This window comes from Perissodus microlepis, chromosome 8 (genome assembly GCF_051167445.1).
Source record: "Perissodus microlepis isolate ML-2025 ecotype Zambia chromosome 8, ASM5116744v1, whole genome shotgun sequence".
NCBI classification, from domain to species: domain Eukaryota; kingdom Metazoa; phylum Chordata; class Actinopteri; order Cichliformes; family Cichlidae; genus Perissodus; species Perissodus microlepis.
The window spans coordinates 19040064-19055571 of record NC_140468.1 but is presented as its reverse complement, the minus strand read 5'-3'; the positions used below and the strand labels follow the sequence as shown (position 1 = coordinate 19055571).

General features: G+C 43.4%; 1 protein-coding gene across 5 annotated transcripts in view; it reads right to left on the bottom strand.

The window, feature by feature from the left end:
- Positions 1-14758, bottom strand: part of raraa (retinoic acid receptor, alpha a) — a 139475-nt gene extending 124717 nt beyond the window's left edge. For all 5 annotated transcript variants that reach the window (XM_084938018.1, XM_084938019.1, XM_084938021.1 and 2 more), the window contains exon 1: positions 14455-14758. The gene's annotated coding sequence lies outside the window, so the exon portion shown is untranslated. The remainder of the gene's footprint in view (positions 1-14454) is intronic.
- Between the last annotated feature and the right edge of the window lie 750 nt (positions 14759-15508).

The following is a 15508-nucleotide window of genomic DNA, read 5'->3' as shown; positions in this document are numbered from 1 at the left end:
CCTGCGTAGACTATCAGTACAAATAGAAACTCTGATTTTGAGTATGACCAGCAGTCTCCAAGCGTGTGCTTACTTGGGAATGACAGCCCTGCAGCGAGGGTCATGAGCTCACATTAAAACAGACACAATGTGTTGTTTTAACTTGCTTGGTCCTATAAAATTCCACCGGCTGGCTGCCTATGCACACACACACACACACACACACACACACACACACACGCACGCGCGCGCACACACACACACACACGCACGCGCGCACACACACACACACACACACAGAACATAAACCCCCTGTTCTTGAGGCTCTGACTCTGAGCGGTGGAAAGCCCCTTCAGTGACACATAGATCGCATAACCTCTCTTGACACAAGAGGACACAACTCCCAATGGAAAGATGCAGATTCACACACATACTGATTGCAGGCCAAGGCTCCAGACTGCTATTGTCCTTCAGAGCCATCCAAAGAAAACAATGAAGAGGGTCACGCAAGGCCCCCTGTGGAATGGTAAATAACCAGAGGGAGTGAGACCGAGAGGAAGAGAGGAAGAGACTGAGGAAGTGAGAGAGAGAGATTGAGACTAATCCAGTCTGACAGCGTTATATGGAACACCAAGTGCAAAATATGACCATCTGGGGACAGGTGAATTCCACTAATGTTCAATCATTCAGGAAGAATCTGACACTGCTTGAATGGAAAATATGTCAACTCCATGATGCAGAGAAGAAAAACACACATGAAGAAAGAATGCAAATCATTTCACCTCTATATGGGATTCAGATTTTCTGTAACACACTTTGAAAATGCAGTGCATTTCTTCAGCCGAGTTTCACATCAATATTTTACCAACTGTAGTGAAATAAAGGGAACCTAAATCTCACGCAGTGCAGGAAACACTCTTAATGAGCAAAGTCAGTTTAGGTGAGTGGTGCCCAGGTCAAAGCCATGCACAGACAGAAAAAAGGAGGGATAAAGTCCAAACAATATCAAAGGCTGAGATTGTGGTGATGTTAACCATTCATTAGTGCTGAGTGACCCTTATTATAAAATCATCTTTGTTGTCATTATTCATCTGGCATAAAATGCTGGCCTGTTAATTCAGACTCAGGATGTTGACAATAGGCGGTCTACAAAGGGCTGAGAAGGCACAGTCTCCCTCCCGATTGGTCTTTCATATGCTAATGAGGGAACTGTTTGGGGTTTACTGGCCTGGTTGGAAATGATTTAGGGCGACACCGGTGCTCTGAGCCTTTATGTTAAGGTTGGCCGTAGGGGCTCATATATCACCCTGATCATTAATCAATTAGCGTCTCCTAGCCACCTGTCGGACACATCGGCACACAAAACATTCCTGCCCTTGGGCAGTTGCTAGACGTTGATCAGCAGTAGCAGCAGCGCCACTGCTACCTTCTAGCCCCTCGATAGCCCTCCCCACTCCACTTTATGGTAATACCCTGATGGATTACATAATCACACCCAAATACTGTCACCGACGTCAAGGGCTACTCTCCAAGAGCAGCAGATCTGAGTGGAAGCTGCCACAAACGTTTTACGGGTGCCCCCACCCCCTTACCTCCCAATTCAACACAACGCATTTGCTCTCCGCTGTCACAAACAAGAAAAGAGAGGAATTGATGCGGACCTTGAAGGAGAATCAATAAGCTGACGCCTATTCAAAAGTGCTGAATGCACACCAATGCTGTGTCCTCCGTTGTTTTAAATGCAACTGCCTCCAGTGGGGTATTGATGCTTGCTTGGTATTGACGATGTGACACAATAGCCAAACAAGTGCGCGATGGAAAGGTTCAAACTAACAGGGCATTTGTGAAATAAGTCCAGAAAAGTAAATTTGTTTGTAGATGAACTAACTGCTGACTTGCAGGGTGACAACCAAGTGCTAAACAAATGCACGGCAGACTTCTAACTAACAGCGCACACTTTAATCGTACACAGCCTGGATCTAAGGGTCTGTTATAGAAAGAGAAGGTGAAAAAAGCTGTGCTGAATTTTTTATGGTCTGGGCTTTTTTCAAAACACCAACTGACTTTGTGATCTCATGGAGTCACTCGAGGCACAGTGTGGTGGGACTGAAATACTCCTCAAAGATTTCTGTTACTCTACTCAGCTGCCACAAATTGAGTTTTTTGTTTTTGTAACTGGAGATTTGTATGTAAATTTCACCTCTTATGCAAAGAGCCCTCACTGCCACTAGACAATCCGTTTTCCACAGCCTTGCTTCCTCTGACAATAGACAATTCCCTCCCCTCCCAATTTTTTGCTCCACACTTTTTTTTGTTATTTGGAACTAATTCTTAAAAGCAGCTGAAGAAATAAGTGGCACTAAAATTAGCACCTAATCCGCCAACCCTCAATGTGAGGACATGGAGAAAGCAGATTTGTCAAGCCTTGATTTAGCAGTATTCTTCCATTATAAAAGTAGCACTCTTCACGCAGCTTAGCAGGACGAAACGGCTCAATCAGTCTCATGTGGAACGTTTAAGCACGAAGGGGGGGAAAGGATGGTGCAATGGCCTATCTGTGAACCCAGAAAGCCTGGCGTCACAATGGTGCCGTTATTAAGCTGCACTCATTGTTATTCCTACCTGTGTTGCACTTTTCACCTTCTGAGGGTTACCCTTTGAAAAAGACATTCGCCATCCACTTCCAAAGCTCCCCCAAAAAACAAGAGCTGTTTTACTGAGGGATTGCAAAAAATCTGGGCAATGTGCAATGCTGGACTGGTCACTGGAGACAGAGCTTTTTTCCCTTTTTTTCTTTTTTAAATCCAACCAGCTCAGGCAAGGAGCCAGCTCCCAACATTATCAGGTGGATTTTCAAAAGAACAAAAGCTCCTGTGCAATTCTTTACACTGCCAGTGGGGAGGGGGAAAAAAAAAAGCATGAAACAAACAGAAACCCCACGAGTGTGTGTGCATACACATAAGCCCATTGTCCTTGATATTTCAGTTGAATTGATTTCAGAAGATTATTTCAATGATAATCTCACACTTTCTTCCATTTGCTTATCTCTCCAGCTATGTCCCAAAAAATGGCAGGGATTTAGGTGTGTGCGGGTCAAAACTAAAGCTGAGAACACTGGGAGTGGAGCTATCTGTTCAGGCTTCGCATATCTAATCATGAATGTATTTCAGAGGCCACAGGACAAATAATAGATATCTTTGGAAAGATAAATCAGGAGGAGGAAAACATCTCACACTTGACTGCAAACACGGAAAGTGAATAGCTGTGTTGCCTTGGTATCTGTATGGCGGTCAAGCAGTATTGGAGAGAAAAATGTTGCCTGAGCAGATAAAGGCTATCCACAGGGTTTCAGGGGCAGCTAGAAGACAGCGGGAAGGAGGAGGATGATGGGTGACAGGGCAAAGGCTTGACCTCATGGGGTCAATAGGTGATAAGTAACATTTATCATACTTACCCAAGCTGCTAAATGAAAAACCAGGCAGCTTCTCTTCTTCACATTTCAATGTCCTAACTCCAATGAAGCTCACACTACTGGCAACCAGATGCCCTGTGTTTATGACAGAGACAAATCCTGGAATCCCTAAGTGGAAAAACATGCCATGTTGGCACACAGTAGCGCCAGTGAAACATTACATCACTCTGACGATTTAATGAGCACAGCCTGGATCAGATCAGAAGTTTAAATACCTGCCAAAGCTAATATAAAAGCTTGTATTTCACGCTTCATGAGAGAAGCTGAAAAACAAGCTTCATTTGATAGGACAACAATGGTTTCCACGATGAAGGGCTTGTGGTTGAGGGGGAAGCAAGGAGCGCTGTCTAAGTCCTGAACGCAGGGAATCCATATGGAGCCACAACTCAACCACAATGACATTCACATGGAGAAAAATGACAAAGAAGCAATTGAGTGTTGGACTAGATTTGGCACAGACCTATCAGAAAGCACCCCACCCCCAGGGGGCTCTTCGACAGTGGCTCTCTGAAGGATCACGGCAGCTTGGTATTGTTTTGGTGCTCTGGACAAGTGGACAACAGTTGTAGTGGGTACCCTGGGCCATAGGCCAACCGAGAACGAAGACAACGTTGTGCAAATGGACAATTAGGGCACACTCACGCAACGGGCATTCATCAAGTGGAGATGACAGCTAATTTCAGGATTAAAACAAATATGGCCTTCTTGTTGGCCATTTCATAACTTGTGCATGGGCAGAGCATCTACAATGAGGCTACTGGAAGAGAAATGCACATTGAAAATACAAGTTAGGCATGGTGGTTCATTTTCATAGACCGCAACTCCAACGCACAGCAATTTTCATACGCTAACACAAACTACATCTTGTCAACTACAACACTTTCTCCATCAAAGCACTTGAGCGTTTCAACTTTAAAGTAAGGAGACATTTCCAGGCATTTCTCCATCATCCGATCATTTTAACTTTGTAAAAATACATATTGTGACATACAAGCGTCTTTCTGCTGTTGCTGTTCTGCCAGTATCTCGCATGCTAGAAGATGTGGATCCATATTTTTAAACAGTGGTGTGTTGTGTGTGTGTGTGTGTGTGTGTGTGTGTGTGTGCCCTAAAGTGAGTGACAGATATCCCATCAGGCTCAGGGAGACATCCTTTTTGCTAGAGTGGGAAAAGCAAAAACATGTCCTAACAAATGTTTTGGTCTTATCGCAAATTAGAAACAGGGATCCAAATCAATAGTGCTTTTTTCCCCCTCAGGTAACTGAAGAACTCACAAAAGACGCACAACAGAAACAAGAGTCAGCTGCAATCATTCATGCCTATCAGTTAATGTGACTGCATGCAGCTCAGGCTAGTGCTCTGTTTAAAATGATGTCTAAATACTACAAGAGATTGCTGTTAGACAAAGCTGACGTTCAGGAGCCCTTTGATTAATGCAAAAGAGTTCATGTCTACAAGGGATGAAGAGAAACCAAAACGATAATTACTGTTATCTTTATACAGGGTTCTTCCTCCAAAAGAGGAATTTTTAGTTCCCCCCAAAAAGGTTTTAGAGTCAGAGAGAGAGAAAAAATGACCCCATTGTCATATACAATTTTCAACGAGGTTGACTTTGAAACTCCATTCTGAGTCTAACAAAAATTACACAACGTAAACCGATTTTTCACTTTTCCTAACACTTGCAGCAGTGCACACCTGTTTCTACTTTGTCAGCAATTGAGCTGCTGACCTGCCAACTGAAGACAAAATTATATATACATTCTACTGTCTCCGCTATAATTTAGCAATTTCTTTAAACAGTTATGTTAATTAATCAAGTTAAACAGCCAAACATTAAGTGTCAAAAACAGAGAAAAGTGAAAAGGCACATTGGCAGTCTTCTCACATGTGCAAAGGTGTGACAACGGGCAGAGTTCCAAGTCTTCTGCAAGTAGTTTTCTCATCATTTCTCACATTCTTGCTTTCCACCACTGTCCATATTCGCTGTTGAACTTTAACAGTCACTTCTGTGCCGACAGTGATGGTTTGACAGTGAACAGTTTGCGCTCTCCTTCTGACTCTTTTCCTCAAACTCACAGTCTGAACGGTTTTATTTCTCCACAGCCAGCCTTTTACATATTCAAGATAGGAAAAAACCACAGTGTTACTATTAATGATAACTTCAAGAGTCCCAGCAGGGTATACCAGTGAGCCATCATACACGATGTCATTACCCTGTAACTGGCAAATGCAAATGGGATGCAGATATTAAGTGTGTTTGTGTAAATGGCACATGATGGAATTTATTTGTGTAAGACTTCCACATGAAAAGACAACTTCAATATCCCTTTTTATGAGGTCAAACAAAGCAATCTTTGAGTCAAGTCTAGCTCATGATTCGAGTCCTTGAGTGTGGCAACAATCATTTTGTTGACATCTGAAGCTAGTGTTTGCTGCAGGGGTCTTAGGTTAGCAGCTAGAAATACATAACATCACAAGGTATCAGCAGGAACCATTCAACACCAACGTCCCTGGGTTCTTTTGCAATTTTTCTTTCTCGACTCTGTGGATCCTTTTTATGTATTAACAACAGCATCCTGTTGTGCCTGGATTTGCCCCCACTCTTTTGGATTTTACATAAATGTTCCACAAAGAGACAAATATCAATAAACAGACTTGTTGTTATTAAGAGGTGACGCTTGGATTAGGATGGGGAAAAAACATAGTATTGCACTAGAAAGATTCACGGTTATCAGTGATGTAGTAATGCTTTAATTTACAAGTAACCTAATTCAGGAATAAAACACACACAACTCAAAAAATAGTTTGTGAGTGTATCAAACCTAAAGCATTCCAGGTTTGTTGCAGAGTTATCTGTGGGATGAAGAATGAGGCCATCAAGGCATTTTTTAAAATATGCTAAATCTCACCAATCCATTGCCCTCCTTAATTTTCTAAAGCAGGGGTGGGACTGTTGTGGAGGGCCACAACAATAATTTTACAAGCAGAATTAAATCCAGCTTATTTGTGCAGCAGTCCACAACAGTCCCAGTTTCTCACATGACCCCCTTGGGGAAACTAATTGCCCACCTCTGCTCTAAACACCACAGGGCACTGCAGTAAAGTGTCTTCATAATGTAGTGGTTTACACATTCACGATGCAAACGAAAGCCCGGTGGTTTGATTCCGGGAGGGGACATAAATCCCTCTGGGGTTGCGTCAGGAAGGGCATCTGGCGTAAAAAATGTGCCAAATCAAACATGCGGAGCTCCCCGCTGTGGCGATCCCTCGTGAATAAGGGAACAGCCAAAAGTAGCTTTCTTTATCAGGGCGTTGCAGTGAGTGAACCAAAGGAGTGTTACCAAATAAAGCGTGAAGTATTAACAAAAGCCCCTTTTGGATATCAGCTAGAATTACAGCCTCACACTTGAATGCCTCTGGCAACCAAGTCAAGCTGCAGTTTAGAATCATCCCTGCTTCTGTTATAAGGGCACCGAATAACATTTAATGAACATTTGGTTATAAAACGTCGTCGGTCCCTCCGTTTCCTCTGGGCATTTGGGTGATTTACTAGTTACTATTAAGCACATGACTAAGAAAATTGTGAAAAACATTTGAGGTCACAGTGAACTTGAACTTTGACCACCAAACACTAATCAGTTTATTCTTGAGACCAAGTAGATGTTTATGCCAGATGTAATTGCAATTATTGAAATGACAAGAATGGCAGGGATGGGATGGGAGATCAGAGCGACTTTCCCTTTAAAAAAAATAAATAACAATCAAACAAAGAGTTTTTGTGCTAAATTTGAAGAAATTCCCTCAAGATTCTCATAAGATCTTACAAGCACAAGAATGGAACTAGTGGGCGATCAGTAAATATACTCCCACCATAACAAAAGAGTGTTTGAACGTGGAAAACACCTCTAAAAGGTCAACAGTTGGCTAAAACCTGCACTCAAACCTCAGTATGTCTACATCCTGTTCAGACCTCCCTGCCACAAGAAACATGCATGTCACAATGCAAAGCAAAGGCACCAAACTATAAAGTTCGGGTCCAAACAGATGTGGATGAATTCAATGATAAAAGTCAGTGTATGAATTGGCAACTAAATTGAGCAGGCAGTGACGGATTACGAATACGGACAAATGTGAGGTTCTGCAGATATCACTCTGAAACATGAAGAAGAGTGATGCAGAGAAGCCTGCTGGAACAGAGTCAACACACTTTACACGCATAAGGCCTGGAAACAACACGCTTGGGGCTTCCACCTTCATTGAGATGAAAATGGACCTCCTCGAGAGGAAATAAAGCCATTTTTAACTCCCCCCCCCTCTCGCTTCGAGTCGGCCTCCCATAATATGCCCAGTCAATGGACTGTGGGTCTATTCAACTGCAGGCAGCCCACAGTACAGCCATAAATAATGTAGGGCAGCTCACATGAAACCCTAATCACCATTGTGCTGTCACCCAACAGAGAAGATTGCTTGTTTAATTTACTGAACCGCATCTGTCTCAGTTCTGCCCAATTTAGTTTCAGAGTTTCAGCGGGCAAGTACTCCAAATATTTATCAATATGCTTTTCACACAATGCCAAAAATCAATAATAAATAAATAAATAAATAAATAAATAGTAATGTGTAATTACGTCCGGCAGTGTTTGTCAAAATTCTTTTGGTGGGGTGGGGGTGTGTTTGTTTGTGCTTTTTGGGGTGATGATGTGCGTTTTTGTCCTGAACAACAAACCAAAAAAAACCAAAACTGCATCTTGTGTAACAACAAAGGCTGGCTGAGAAAAAGCCATCAACACTCAATAACCAGAACTCATTACTGGCAATATACAACATACTTCATTACATTACTATTCCATTAGCATGCTTCCATTTGCATATTCCAGTCACCTCCTTACCGAGGCAGTTGATCATAAATGGCAGCCATATGCTGCGTGGTGCGCCATATTACAGAATTATTACTGTGACACAAAAAGCAAAAAAAAAAAAAGTGAATTATGTTGACATGAAATGAAGTACAAAACCAATCAAAAGGATCCGCCGTTAACGATAGCGTCTCGCAGTCTCATTGGCTGAAAGTGTATCATTTCAGGCCACAGGTTATGGTGCCTCAGTAAAAAAGAAAAAAAAAAAATCTGCAAGCCTGACAGCCTAGTTTAACAGACAGGGTGCATTTCTGTTACACCTCCTTTAGTTGTACTGTACATCAAGTTTGTTCATGTCTAAACTGCCAAAATAAACATTTTTTTGCTGTTTTTATTGGAAAAATTGATTTGTGTAGCTTTGTTGTGCCCCAAAGTAAATATAATTGGTTTTAAAAATTCTTTTCTACACTCTTTTTGGGTATTTCTGGCTTTCCATCACCTTCTCCAACTGCAAACGCAGAAATCCTGTCATCTAATGGGCTCTGTGCTGCAACGTTCCAGCACGACGATGATTTGGTGTGATGGCTCTTCACCGGGGCTGGCTGCATTGAGATGACAGACCATGGAGACAGAATAAGTAGCAGCGGCTCACTAGCTTCACAGACTCGGCGGGCACAAGCCAAGACAGCAGAGCAGTACGATAACGATGCTATGTGCCGAGCCACTTACAGGAGCTGCCTATTCGTGCTAGCAGCAGCGAGCGCGGTATCATCTTGTTCAGGACCATTATCTCACCACTGCGCTGTTCTCCTCACACTGATAAATGTGGCCTATAGCAACTTGAGCTAATGTGCAAGCAGCTGCAACCACAGCATCTGGGTAATACACTGTTGACGGCCACATACGCCCACACAGGAGGCACAATAGAGAGGATTTGTTCCACTGAAATCAGTGTGAAGATGCCTTGGTTTGTGCAGTCGTTTAACATTAGCCAATGCTACTTCTTGGGAAGGACGCGGGAGCTGTCAACCGCCTCACTTAGAGAGATGTTTGTTTGTTTTTTTAAATGGGGAGCAGACCAGCCAAACTTTATCCTCCAAGTAAGAACTAAAATATCAGTGTAACAAATCAAGGCAGAAGATGAGATTAAATCTGTATTTTCTCTTACACACCTTTTTGGAAATATTTAACTAACAAATACATTCAAATTACATCGGTGTCAGCAAACTGGACATGAAAACTGAATGCTATGACTGACTGCACATTCACACTTGGCACAGAGAAATACGCATATTATCAAGAAGCACTTAAGGACAGATTGGCCGGTCAGACATCTGTGTAAGTGACACTGGCTATCTAGCTAGCTGTCTGACTCATGACAGCAGAAGGTTAACTTGGCAGCTCAGCTGTACAGCGCAGCTCTAAAAGGAATATTAACAGCATGTCCCTCAGTGCTGACGGAGAGAGAAAGAAAAAGCAGAGAAAAGGGAGAGATGGAGAAAACGCAAGGAGCAAAAGGGGTGGGTGTGCAAATCCAATTTCCAGTGACGGTGCGCTCAGGATCACCGTTTCGCTAAAAGAACATATCATCTGTCAAAGTTAATGGCAGTGTCCTCGGGAAAATGAAGGAAAATAGAATGAAGACCGTTCATTAAGGAGGTGGGGGACGGGGTTGTGTCGAAGCCATCGGTCTGCTCCGCCGTCTCCGCGGGAAAATAAATATATACCCGAGCTATTATTTGTGCATTTAGAAGGTGGCAGTGCAGTCGCAATCAAGAGCCGGTTCACATGCGGCAGAGGTAATATTAGTGCAGGAGCAGTCCGCGGGCTCAAACACCGAGCTATCGCTGGGAATGAAGAGGTCGTCCGGGCTGCCTGGGAGGACGGTTGGCAGGCTAGCTAACAGGCCCAGCCAGGCTGTCTCTCACTCAGAACTGTGGATGTACTCAGTGGAAGCAATTGATACCATTGTTTTATGGAGAGGAGGGTGGAGGGGGATTAAGAAGCAACAATAGGTCTCTTTCACTGGAAATGTCAGCCGTCACGCTGGGGGACTGTCCGACTGGGCAGAGACACTTCTGCAAAAAGCCAAGGTACAAAATGAGTGTGGAAAATAGTATGAAATTCTGTGACAAGTGCAATGAAACACTGCGACACAGGCCAGAAACATCCACATGCCAGCTGGTAGAAATGCAATCTCAAACATGCAAAATAAGCTGTGGGAAACTTTACAACAAAGATCAGTCAAGCCATGTCAACCATAAATACAACCCCCTGAGTGTATTATTTTTTTTATGTGATCTTGAAGTGGGGAGGGGGATCAGCGCTTCAATTCTGCAGTAAAACATCAATGGTTTCAAGGTCTATCAAAACAATGTGCAGCTCAAAACAGATTCTAAATCAATAACCTGGATAATAGGTTATATGGGTCTTTAGCTCAGCCTCATTAGGAAAAAAAGGAGACAATTGTGGCCTCATTCTTCAGGCAAATTAACATAGCGAGGAACCTAAAATAACAACCGATGATCCATTCTGGGACGTTTTATTAAGAGACTATACAACAGAGAGACACAAAGTTCTTTCTCTGAGTGCTTTGATAACCTAGCTGGCCTTGGACCTCTTTGAAAATGTTGCTCCGAAGGGTTGAGGTGAATATAAAGAACAAATGGAAGCGAGGCAGCCTGCCACTTTAAGACTGAGATGATACCAAGTTATTCTACCACTCTGACCTAATTGCTCTCTCGCTCTCCCAACATGAACACTGGGAGCTGTGCACTCTGACACGTAAAGATTATTTAATACCATCAAAGCCATTAAAAAAAGAGGAATAAAAGGAAGGCAGCATAAAAGGGAAGGGGGAGTTAACCCTCACGTGACTGGCAGCACCAGGCACGCTAGTTTGCTATGTGGAGAGCTACAGAATTGGAATCAGTATGCAAAAGCAGGCCTGTCTAACTGCCGCCGGCCAACATGAGCGGAGCTCCCACATCACAGCGGCTCCACTCCCCCTCCAAAAAAAAAAAATCCCACTCGGCTTCAGCTACACTCTCCTCCCACCCTTCTTCTCTCCTGCTTTTCCCACACTCGCCCCAGTCCCAAAGGCAACGACTACGTCATTGGGCACCACAGAAAAACCACAGTAATATCCTAATTTATTTCTATTTATTCTGACAGACCGTGGGCCCGTTTCATTTGGGTCAAGGCTGGTTTTATTAGTGTAAAGCCACACTGTGCGGTTCCACTGGACTCCATTCGTAGAAGCATGTTTGCTGCTTACTACTCTTTACGGCAGCATCAGTAGTCAACCAACACCTGTGCACACCAAATAGATTCTAAGAAATAAAAGACAAAAAAAGAAAGAAACCCCAATCTTCACATCAGTTTTTCCTATTTATAGCAAGTCGAACTCTTATTTCTGCTGTGTGGTTTTCACTAACAAAACATCTAGCAATCAAAATCTGACAGGGCGTTGGTGCGACTGGGGTAGAGGTGTTTACCATTCAAAAAGCACTGGGTGACACCTCTAGTTGCAGTGAACTTGGTTCATCTGTCAGCACATGCTGACTTCGTACTGTACAGTCATAACCTCGTGAGTCAGCCTGGCACATCATCGACAGGGTAGCAGGCTACTGTGGCCAGCAAGACTGCTACAATCAAAGCACCTGAGAGACGCCATCCTTATAACGGTAAAAGAAGAAAAGAAAAACATACTTAAGTCCAAAAGGAGGTCACTAAAAATGCATTAATTCAATACACAAGCCTTATTATAGTGATATAATATTACACCACATATACATATTAGTATATAAATGTGTGAATTGTGCAAAAAAAAAAAAAGAAAACCCCACAAAACTAAAACAAACCCTCAAATAAATTCCTCTCATCAAGAACAATCCAAACAACCATTAATAACTCACCACGTATCATCTGCTGAATTCACTAGTTCCATGTATGATGAGAAAAACTGTCATCACATGTAACCAAACCCATAGAGCAAGGAGCTACTGACTCACCACTGCCATGCCAAACCAACAACAACAACAAAAAGAGAGAGAGACAAAAAACCCTTTCTAGTGTTTGAGTTGACTCTACAAACTATAGAGGAAGCAGAGGGACACGCCGAGGGCATGGGGGAGGTGAGGTGGCAAACTGAGTGTGCCACTGCCTCTGCTGACATGATGATACATTTAGGGCACACGAGGCCTTTGACTGGCACGGTTCACACGAGAAGAGTCGCTGCTTTCCGCCAACACTTGTCACAGAAGTTCTGACTGCATCACAGAAACCACTCCTGTCACTTTTTTTACTAACAAATGCGACAGTGGGCAGTATGACTAGGTCTTTAGATCTTTAATAGACCTTCTGAGAACAAAAGAAAAAAACCTTTAAAATCTTACTAGCATGAAAACGGTGTGTGACTGCAGGAAACCCTTTCTCTGAACCTCGCTCAATTAAAACGCTACTATGAGATCTGCTCGCAAGTGCCAGTATCATGCCTTTCATATAACCCCGCAGCTTATCGGGAACTGTATTTTTAGAACACAATGATGAGCATGCGTGACATCGGATTAGGTATCACAAGATGGCTAGACAGTAAACACAACAATTTTATGCAAAATGTCTGAAGGTTATTATCAAAAATTTTCATCAGAGTGACAGCTTACTGGGTAGGAAAGAATAATCTTGTATTCAGGCCAAGCCTTGCCAAACCGTGGTGAGGGCACAGCATTTAACTGTGAATCACACCAAGACGGGAGGTGACAGGGTGGGAAAACCCTCAAACACCCCAGATTTCCCAGTGAGTGACTCTTCCCCTAATGCATCTTGCTCTGAATGTCACAGACTGTCACAGGAAAGGTCGGGTATCTTTTTTCCTTTCAGTGCCACCCTGCGATCGCTTCCCCCTGAAAACAACCGGTCTGCCCTGCCATGCAGCCAGCAGAGAAGATCTAGAGAGTCATAGCTTAAATAAATAAATCACTCAACAAATCCTACACAGGAAATGAGGGTTCATTCAAACACAGGGAAACATCTCTACAAAGTACCGCTATCAACAGAGGGTACAGAACACTGTAATCTGTGGTTTATAAGACAACATTTTACAAGACAACACTGCAGGATTTCGATGCTGCAGGGTATACTTAAAGACTCCTGACATTTAATTTGAGGTGATGCAGACGCCTTAAATCGCCACATTATCTTGACAGCAGATAATCGAGAGTGTTAACAAATTGGGGGAGATATCTGTCAGTTTGCCAATGTACCTTAAGGCTATAAAGAAAAGCAACAGAAAAAAAAGCATGTGGCTGTTTTTGTTACAGTACTTTTTTCCCCCTTCTCGGGTCAGCAGGTATGCAGCTCAGTTTCAGAGCACCTTGAAAGTATTGCAAGCAGTGGCCGGTGCCTCTAGTCTGCACACCGAGGAAGTGGCTCCCTGACATGACCGGTATTAATTATGCACTGGAGCAAAGTTTACCTCCAGCCTGAAGTAGCCCACAGCCAAACAATGGTGAGCGAAATGTGCATAACGCACCATGTGAAATGAAATACTATCTCCCCACATTCCGCTGTCCCGATGCTGCCAAAAACACTAGCTTTTCTCTGAGAGGGTAACAGAGACACCCAGACACACATTACAGGGTTTTCCCCTCCTTCTCTTTTAATCCGTAAATCCCCACTTTCTCAACAGCCAAGGTAGGTGGACACCGAAACGGCTCTGTTAATTAAGTAAAGGAAGCTGTCCCGGTGTCTTTCCAACCTCCACCTAGGCAAAGACGCGTTAGCTCTGACATGCTAGCCGACCTAAGAAGCGTCGGATTCGCACACTATAACGTCGCTCGGTTAAACACACCTATGGTTTATTTTTTTGCTTAATTGGCCATGAGAACGCCAACTTGACAGGGAGTTTTATGGTCAGGTTGTCCAGTACGCTTCTGACAATGAACGGCGTTAAAACAAACAAACAAACAAAAAACTGTCACACCCGTGCATTTAATGACCGCGCCGACTCGTGACGCGTTCAAAGTCCTCCAGGTGTAAAGCGGACAGGTTACTACGGTGCCTGGCTAACCCCCCGAAGGAGACCCGAGAACTGGACACATGCTGTCAAATGTTGTCTAGCTGTCAATGACATGTGTATGGTAATACCTGGGACCTGTTGACTCCTCCTCCTGCCGCTGCTGCTCGCCTCGGACTGCTGCTGGAAGTTCAGTCGCGCCGCTGTATTTCTAACGCGGGTTGTAGTCTCTTTTTTTCTTTTCTTTTCTTTTTTTTTGAAAGTTTTCCGCCGACTTCTCAAAATCTCCAAAAAACGGTGGCCCTCACAAGCGCTGAGTGAGTTAACCCCCACCGGGCAAACAGCGGGTAAGAAGTCGGCGAGTGGCGTTCAGAGAGCAAGCAAGTTCGAAACGACGTTCGCAGAAGCAACCATGGCAGTCACGTTCTCTGGCTGTGAAATCCAACACCAGCCCTGACCCCGCCCCCTTTCTCTTTACTGGGGCCTGTCATCGAAAAAGTGGATGTCCTGTTTCTCTCCAGATGTGCTCCGCGCGCTGCTGCAACCAAGCGAGGCAAAAGAAGGAGCACTCACTTTGTTTTGGTTGCATTTTTAATGCGTTTCTTGGAGCTCGTTTATGCTCCATTAAAAATGCACACAGTTTTCTATCCGTCTCTGTATCTAAACAATGAAACCAAGCACACAGTGCAGACAGATGAATTTTTATTTTATATATATTTTATTTACTTTTTTGGGGGCGAAACTTAAAATGATTTCGACACTTTAAAAAATTCAGTGATGTTATTAATTCCATATCATAGCGATGGGACGGGAAAGCTGTGCAGTCTTTCTGATTTTTGTTCAAATATGTATTATCAGCATAAAATTTTAAACGATCCCGCCGCCGTTGCGTGACTATGTCTCGGTGTCCTGCTGAGAACACCATTAAAGCCTCTAAAATATCTTCCATCGCAGGTTGTGCTGTTCCCTTTTGTCACACCGCATTTGGGCAGTCGGCTTCTTCTGTTTAATCCTCCACTCAGAGGAATGCTCCACCTGAGCGCATAAAGAGGGGCAGCGCTGTCAGTGGCTTTCAAGCATAATTATGCATCTGTTTAACAGCCATGTGTTCGGTTAGTCTGCATTTTAATTTTGTAACACGCACCTTACATTTGTCTATGTTGAAAGAGCTGTTATGCATATTAT